The sequence below is a fragment of the Lupinus angustifolius genome, chromosome LG16 (assembly GCF_001865875.1).
Source record: "Lupinus angustifolius cultivar Tanjil chromosome LG16, LupAngTanjil_v1.0, whole genome shotgun sequence".
In the NCBI taxonomy this organism is placed as follows: Eukaryota; Viridiplantae; Streptophyta; class Magnoliopsida; order Fabales; family Fabaceae; genus Lupinus; species Lupinus angustifolius.
Window position 1 is genome coordinate 13149827 of NC_032024.1, and position 9043 is coordinate 13158869.

At 41.4% G+C, this 9043-nt stretch overlaps 1 pseudogene; it reads right to left on the reverse strand.

Annotated features, from left to right (window-relative positions):
• LOC109329328 overlaps nucleotides 1-6662 on the reverse strand; it is an 8099-nt pseudogene extending 1437 nt beyond the window's left edge.

The following is a 9043-nucleotide window of genomic DNA, read 5'->3' on the forward strand; positions in this document are numbered from 1 at the left end:
TCTTCTCTAGGGATGTGGTAGAAATCAACCTGCTCGAATTGCTCAACTAACCTCCATATGTGATCTCTATAAGGTATCAGCTTGCTATCACGAGTTTCCCATTCTCCCTTTACCTGGTGGATTACTAGAGCGGAGTCTCTGAAAACTTCAAGGATTTTTGCTTTTGATTCTATAGCCGCTTGTAAGCCTAAGGCGCATGCCTCATACTCAGCTATATTGTTGGCGTAGTCGAAACATAGCCTAGCAATGAAAGGAATGATATTGCCATGGGGAGATACCAATACTGTTCCTACCCAATGTCCAAACACATTGGAGGCTCCATCAAATACGAGTGTCCATTTTTTGTCTTCTTGATCTTCTGACGACAATGTCATGATACCTTCATTAGGAAACTCTTGATGCATTGACTCATGTCCTTCTATCGGCTGATGGGCTAAGTGGTCAGCAAGTGCACTTCCTTTGATCGCATTTTGGGTGACATAGACAATGTCATATTCTGATAATAGTACTTGCCACCTAGCGATTCTTCCCATCAACATCGGTTTCTCAAAAATATGTTTCATCGGGTCCATTTTGGACACAAGCCATGAAGTGTGACTCAACATATATTGCCTTAGTCGGCGTGATGCCCAAGCTAATGCACAACATGTGCGTTCTAGTAAGGAATATCTTGTCTCATTGAACTTCTTACTCAAGTAGTAAATAACCCGCTCTTTCTTGCCAGATTCGTCATGTTGAGCCAAGACACACCCCATAGAGTCTTCCAATATTGTTAGGTACATTATCAATGGTCGTCCAGGTACCGGAGGCATTAATACGGTGGGTTTAAAAGGTACTACTTAATTTTTTCAAAAGCCTTTTGACATTCTTCATTCCACTTGACGGGCTGGTTCTTCCTCAGGAGCTTGAAGATGGGCTCACACATAGCTGTCAACTGTGATATGAATCTAGAGATGTAGTTCAGCCTACCCAGGAAACCTCTGACTTCTTTCTCCGTTTTTGGAGGAGGCATCTCAATGATAGCTTTCAACTTTTCAGGATCGACCTCAATGCCCCTCTGACTGACTATAAAGTCGAGAACTCGACCTGACTTGACCCCGAAACTACACTTAGCGGGGTTCAGTTTGAGGTTATAATCTCGTAATCTTTTGAACAACTTCTGTAGATTTCCCACATGCTCCCCTTCAGTCTTTGATTTGCATATTATGTCATTGACATAGACTTCAACTTCTTTATGCATCATGTCATGGAAAATAGTGACCATGGCACGCTGGTATGTGGCCATGGCATTTCTTAGACCAAATGGCATCACCTGATAGCAGTAGGTCCCCCACATTGTGATGAAAGTGGTCTTCTCTACATCCTCTTCTACCATTTTGATTTGGTGGTAACCAGAATATCCGTCCATGAATGAGAATAGTGCATAGTCTATCGTGCCGTCCACCAGTACATCTATATGGGGTACTGGAAAATCATCCTTTGGGCTTGCCTTGTTGAGATCCCAGTAGTCAACACATACTCGGAGTTTTCCCCCTTTCTTTGGTACAAGGACCACATTTGCTACCCATTCGGGGTACTGTGCAACTTTTATGAATCCAGATGTTAACCATTTTTGGATTTCGTCTTTCACCCTAAGAGAGAAGCTTGGCTTCATTCTTCTCAGTATCTGCTTGACTGGAAAAGACTCGGGTTTCAGAGGTAATTTGTGCTCCACTATAGTGCGATCCAGACCTGGCATATCGCTATAGGACCAAGCGAAGACATCCTTGTACTCATGTAGTAATTTGATTAGCTTGTTCCTTTCACTCGGGTCCATCAGAGTGCCTACTTTGATCTCTTTCTTGTCATCCTCCGTCCCTAGATTCATTAGCTCGATAGGCTCATCATGGGGTTCAATCCCCCTGCTCTCCTGTTCAACCAATCTTAATAACTCAGAAGATGTTTCCCAATCATCTTCACTATCTTCCTCTCCTACCAAGTTTATAGGATGATCAAAGTTGTATGAATGATTATTAACATGGTCACTATTTTCGGACTCATTTTCAGATCTGCATTATAGTAGGTCAATGTTAGTTTTTATGTTGATTTTTTGGTGTTTTATTGGTTATTATTTTTTTTTGTGTTTTTGTGGAAAGGAAATAAATGAGAAATAAAGGGTGAAAAACAAAAATATGAACGAAAATACTAATGTATGTATGGTATGGTGTTATATGATGCGAAAATTGCAAACGCATGAATTAATTCATTGAAATTGTACCAATACATAATGAAAAATGAAAATTCAATCTTAAACAAAGAAACAACAACATCCAAAGGCTCTATGAATGGCTAATGGAGTATAGCACTAGATTACTTGTCCTCCCAGAAGACTGATGGTGGTGCCTCGACTTCAACCCAGTTGGTGAGAGCGGTTCCTGGGGTGCACTGGAAAACATAACAATCTGACTGATTTGAGCATTCCCCTTCAAGCATGGACACCGATCCTTGAGACTCAATCCTTGCGCTGACCTAATATGGCATGGTGTGTGGAATAGGGAAATCTGCCTTCTTATACTCAAATTGTCCCATGCGCGCCCACCCTTTCCTTTTTGCCTCTTCTTTTATCCTTGTCTTGTCGGCTTTGGTTGGATTATAGCCCAGGCCGAAATGGTTCTTGTTTCCGATGGGCATCATTATGTCCTCTACTCCTTGCCCGTATTTGCCTAGGCCTTTCCCTGGTTGATATCCTTCCTTAATCATCATTAAAGCTGTTTTAGATGGATGTGGCCCTATCATTGATGCCCCTTCTACAAAAGTGGTGTTGGCAATTTCCAAAGCCTGGAATGAGGTTTTGAGTGCTTCCTCGGCCGCTTCAATATATGGGGTATCAAAGGGCCTAGATACCAGCATATCCTCTTCACCCATTATTATCAACAACTTTCCATTAATGATGAATTTGATCCGCTGATGCAAGGTTGAGGGAACTGCTCCTGCAGTATGGATCCATGGCCTTCCTAGCAAACAGTTGTATGTTGGGCTTATGTCCATCACTTGGAAAAGAATATGGAAAGTACAAGGCCCAATTTTTAATGGCAATTCAATTTCTCCCATGACTTCTCTCTTGGACCCATCAAAAGCCTTAACAGTCATGGCACTTGGCCTCATATGCGAGTAGTTGACAGGGAGTCTAGACAACGTTCTCTTAGTCATCACATTCAAAGATGAACCATTATCTATAAGGACTTTTCCAATCACACAGTCTTGGAACATGACAGAGATGTGGAGAGTGTTGATGTGGCCATTTCCTTCGTGAGGTATTTCCTGATCACTGAAGGATATAAAATTGTCAGCAACAATGTTATTCACGATGCCCCCCAGCTTATCTGCAGTTATATCTTGACTGACATGGGCATGATTTAAAATTTTAAGTAGTACATTCCTATAAGGCTCTGAATCCATTAGCAATGAAAGTATGGATATTCTAGCAGGTGTGCGACTTAACTGATCAAGCACCTTATGTTCGCTTTGCTTTATAAATTTCAGGAATTCATTGCCTTGCTCATTAGTGATCTCTTGACCATCTTTTAACTCATCCATGGGCGATCCTTCTTGGCCAATTTCAGGGATTGTTGGAGCATCAATCTTCTCTTTCCCCTTATAGATGGTGACTGTGTTTTTTCCCGTCTCTAGAGGTCCATAGATTCTGCCGCTCCGGGTAATTCTGCTGACTCTAGCGACATTGGTTACCTCTAATGCACGTTCTGGTAGTGTGATGCCCCCCCTGCCATACCTCCAAGGTACTGCTTTGTCGGATTCATAGGGAAACGGGTGAGGTATGTCTGCTACCATAGGCTCCATTTTCGTGAGGTATGGGTACAATTGTGGTTGAGCTAGATCTAGCTTCGAATTGAACCAATGTTGGAATGAATGTTGTTATATCTTCATTATCTCCTACTACATTGACTTTTGGGCATGTCGACCTTCTCCCCACAACCATCAATTTGGTATCCATCATTTTTTGTAATAGTATTTTAAATTCTGCACAATTCTCAATTACATAGCCTGTTAAACCATGCATCTCACAACATCCTTCACCATCTTCAGTTTCTTTTAACACCTCAATTATACCCTGATTGCACATTTCCTTGAAGATAACTTTCATCGGTGTGCGTATTTCGGGACACATCCTCCAGGAAAGGTTCCTCTTGGACCTCTTCAACAACATTCACCCAATGGTTCCAATGATTTGGCAGAGGATTGTTACTAACATTTGGCGCCGATTGTCTAAAGTTGAGCCATTTTGAGTCGATGAGGTGTTGTACCTTGAATTTTAAGGCTCTGTAATTCTCTATGGAATGCCCTACAGTTCCAGAGTGGTATGCGCATGAGACATTAGGGTCGACCAATGGCCCTGGATTTTCAGGAATTCTTCCCGAAATTGGAGCTATTATCCTTTCTCTCATAAGGTATGTGAATATGTCTACGTATGATATGGGGATAGGATCAAACACCATTCTCTTATCCCGAGGTGTATATCCCCGATTTTGGGTGGTAGTAGTGTTGTTTGGGGTTCTTGATTGATGCTGTTGATAGTTGTTTGTGCATGACTGATACTGATAATTGTTGTTTGATTGCTTCTTGGAGTCGTTGGATACAAAATGTGTCTCACCCTCCTTCTTCTTCATGAACCCTGGTTTTTTGGTATTTGATTAGTCATCTATGATCTTTCCACTCTTGATCCCGATTTCGATCTTCTCCCCCACCCTTATTAGAGCGTTGAAGCCAGAGGCCATGGCAGCTACTAGGCGATCGTAGTAGGGATTTTGCAAAGTGTTAACAAAGATAGAGAGTTGTTCATCTTCTTCTAGCCTTGGAAGCACCTGAGAGGCCAACCCCTTCCAACGTTGTGTGTACTCTTTGAATTTTTCTTGAGGCTTCTTAGACATGTTTTGTAACTATGTCCTATCAGATGCAGCATCTTCATTGTATTTGTATTGTCGAACAAATGCATTAGACAGGTCCAGAAATGTCCGATTGTTGGCTTTCTCAAGTCGAATTTACCAGTTCATTGCTGCCCCAGCTAGACTGTCCTCGAAGCAGTGGATTAGCAGCTTGTCATCTCCATGGTATGCAGACACTTTCCGAGCATACATGTGTAAGTGGCTCTTTAGGCAAGTCGTTCCGTTGTACTTTTCAAATTCCGGCACCTTGAACTTTGGAGGCAGCACCACATCCGGCACGAGACACATCTCAAATGCATTCTTAAGGTCCGGAAAAATTGCTCCCTTTATTGCTCTGAGCCTCTCCTCAATTAGGTTTAACTTTTCTACCCCAGCATTGTCACCAAATTAGGCCCCTTGGGTTGTTTGCCTATGGTATGTTCCAGAATTGTGTGGTGCATGTTTATTAAATGCAGCCTTTGGAGAGGGTTCATAAATGGGGTCTTCATCATGCCCGTTGATGCCCGCCTGGGCTGTTGGTTGCTCTAGATGAGCATTAGATTGTCTGTGTGGTTCATTCATCTCATCCTCATAAAGTGGGACATAATCAGGGGGCATACCATAGAATGGCCACTGTGTTGCCTCTTCCTTTTATTGGCTCGTACCAGCTCCTTGACCAGAGTTGCCTTTAGACAGTTGAGCAGGATTGCTCTATGGTCCCTCATTGACAGTTTGAGTGCTCTTCCCTTTCTCACTTTGCAAAGCCTTCAGCATGTTGAACATTTCATTCATTTGTGCTTTAAGCTATGCTAACTCAGATCTGCTATCGTCACTTGTTACAGATTCTGCCATTTTCTTTGCTTAAAACCGAGTGTTATATTGGTGCTTTGAGGCAATAGTGGCCATACCTAATGACAAGAAATATTTAACACTGAGGTTAGTTTATTCGAATGGTTTACCTGGCTTGCAGAGAGACCCTTCAATATAGCAAAGCACTTCATCTCGCATTTGATGATTAGGAAGCATAGTCCCTAGGTCGCATGCGGTTGATGACAATATTTAGAGGAAACTCTAGGTTTCGGACCAAGATTGCATCTTAAGACTAGTCTCTAGCAGTGTATAAGTAGTTTGTGTCAATTAGCCCTTTTTTTTACATGCATATAAGTGATGCCTCTAAGTGAAGTTGAAAAGATTCTGATTTTTCATTCATATTTTGAAAGATTACACAGAGTAAAGGGAATTTACATTAGACATTTTATTCCATTTTCCTCTAATTCAAAATCTTACAAATACAAATACATATTAGAAATGAAACTCTCTGTTGCTTTCCTTTCTCCATCTCCTTAGCTGTCTGGCTACTCTAGAGCAATTAGATAGGAATGCTTCTAATGCTGGTCTTCCATTAATGTCGGGGTATGCATTGAGTTCATATTTGGCCCCATCAAAAATTTGTAACCAATCATCTGTAAAATCACCGAGCCCATTAATCATGTCATTGCATCTCCTTTGCCACTGTTCTTTGGCCCGTTCAGATTCCATGAGAGTTTCATCCCAACCCGCGGTCCATTCTTTCTGTTTATTCACGAGTTCATCATAGGCCCCCATAAGATCCTTCAAATCAAAAGCGAGTCGATCTTCTCTGTGATTGGCCCTTTCCATGTCTAACCGATGGTTTGCCGCCATCTCATCTCCTCTTCTATGAGCATGTTCTAGGACTGCTTGGTAATCCTTTATCATGCTCATTGTTTGGGAAATCTCTTTCTGACTCTATTCAATATCAGCCATGATTATCTCAAAGTTTCTTTCAATTTCCTTCTTTTCTTGCACAATGTTCATAGCAGCACGACTTTTGGCTTTCAGACGCTCCATTAGATCATTGTTTTCTCTGATCAACTTGAACTTGTCAGATTTAGAGCACATGCTGGCATAGTCCTTCTTAATGCTGGCCACCTCCTCTTGTAAATTTTTGTTGGACTTCTGGAGCTTCTCAACGGTGAACTCATACTTCTCATTTTGATTTCTTGTCTCCTCTAAACGAGCTTCCAAGAGTTTACATTTTTCGCGCAACACAAGTTCGTCTGGTGAGGGGCCTCCATTATCTTGAGGCAAGGTTGGCTCTGACATACATGTTTTCTTGATTCTCTCGTTCCTCCAGGTTTTGTATTCTTCAGTGTAGAAAGTCTTACGCTTTCCCAACTCATTTTCTCCGAATAATCGGATTTTTTGTAAAGCCCTCCTTGTTGATTCTACAGCCCCTTCAGGAGCTTCTTCATCCTTATACAAAAAGAAGAACCCTTGCAACTACTCGTCTTTTATCTGATTCATTCCCCATTTCAATTGCCCAAGTACTAGGGCCGGCGTGAAAGCAATGGACCCTCTTGGCCCCATGAGTATCATATTAGGGCGATCCCCACAAGAATACATGATCCTATCATGGTGATCATACAAGCAACACTTGGTTCCAAAATTTCGGGGGGGTGACTTCCTTAAAAAGTTTTGCCCCTTCACTAAGTTGTATTTCTTTTGTGGGCACATTCCTGAACCTCCTGAGCGGATGACAACTTCCTAGACTGTAGTAATGATGCTTGAAACGTGTCATCATCCATATATAGAGCAACTGAACACAACACCTGATTTTATTACCGCCTCTCAAGTGACACTTCTGGAACGATAGAAAAGACTCAGCAAGTATGGCAGGTGTTGGGTTGACTCCAAAGCGAATAAACTTGTAGAAAACATCGAACGCTGATTGGTATATCATGTCATTCAGGAAAGGAAACAGGATCATCCCATAAATGCCGAGAGCAAAAGCTGGTTTGAACATTTCCCAATTTTGTTGCTCTTCCATTTTGGCAATATGCTTCTTCAGGAAAAAAAAAAAACCATTTGAGACCTATAGTTCTAGCCTGCTTTATAATACTAGATGGTTCAGGTCGCACCTTTATAATTTTCTCAATAGTATCTTCATTAACTTCCAAAGGTTTAGTGAACATATATAGCCTCAGTCTATCCGGCATTGGTATTTCTAGTAAGACTTCATATTCTTCCATAGTAGGTGCGACATCAACATTTGGGAATTCGAAGATTCTCAGTTCGGTATTCCAATACTGCACCATGGTAGCCATAGCTTTTAGGGCCACACTGTCCACAGGTATGAGGAGAAGATCTATCAGCCTCCCATACTCTTTTGCAAACTGCTCTTGTATCTCATCTGGTATTCTGGGGATGCAATCAATCAAGAAATCGACATTATTACTATGCATATCTGCTTTTGAACATTTTCTTGGGCACGGAACACTGGTAGAGACTAGAATTGGTGAGGTCATCTTGTCACTTTGCTATATGAAGACGATCTCTCGAACAAACCTGGAAAAAGCTATGCGACAAGAGTTAGTAAAATGCCATAAATGAATGCATGAAATGCATGATAATACAAGATTTTATAAATGTCAAATCATAAGTGCAAAGTGCAGGCCCCAAGGGTCAAGACCTGTCCACGGGCAACACAACCCTCATCACGAAATATGAATTACCATGCCATATTATTTCATATCGTTTAGCTTGACCAGGGACAATGACTTTCTTGTCCCTAGCTTAATAAAAATTACTCTTGGAATATGAGGTCTCATTATGAGTAGGTTTATGAATATGTCGTCGTCATGATAAAAATACGTTGAAATAATGATGAAGACCCAAATAAAAAAAATGTGAGGGTAGGAAGTATGCTTCTTGTGCTTCATATGGGTAAGTCCTATGATGGATACAACTATAAGCCACATTCCTAGGGTGGGATACTAGGGCATGTCTAAAGTGGACACCTTGGTAAGTTCTAGACTCCTAAAAGGCCACCAAACTGCATCCCTTTCACAAAGGAAAAGAGAATCCCAATATCATAAGTTAGAAACATGAGGGATCAAGCCCCATCGAGCGTCTAACCCATGATACCAGTAACAGTCTGATCGGTTCATCATACTAATACAAGATTAGGGTCTAGGCTGGCACCGACAATGTAGATGTCCCTTCTAACCCTAAAAATGATATCTTTAATACCTGAGTATAAGACATAAGTGTGTGCGAAGACATTGTGTACTTACGTGTTGTATGTGAGAAGCATACAAACCTTT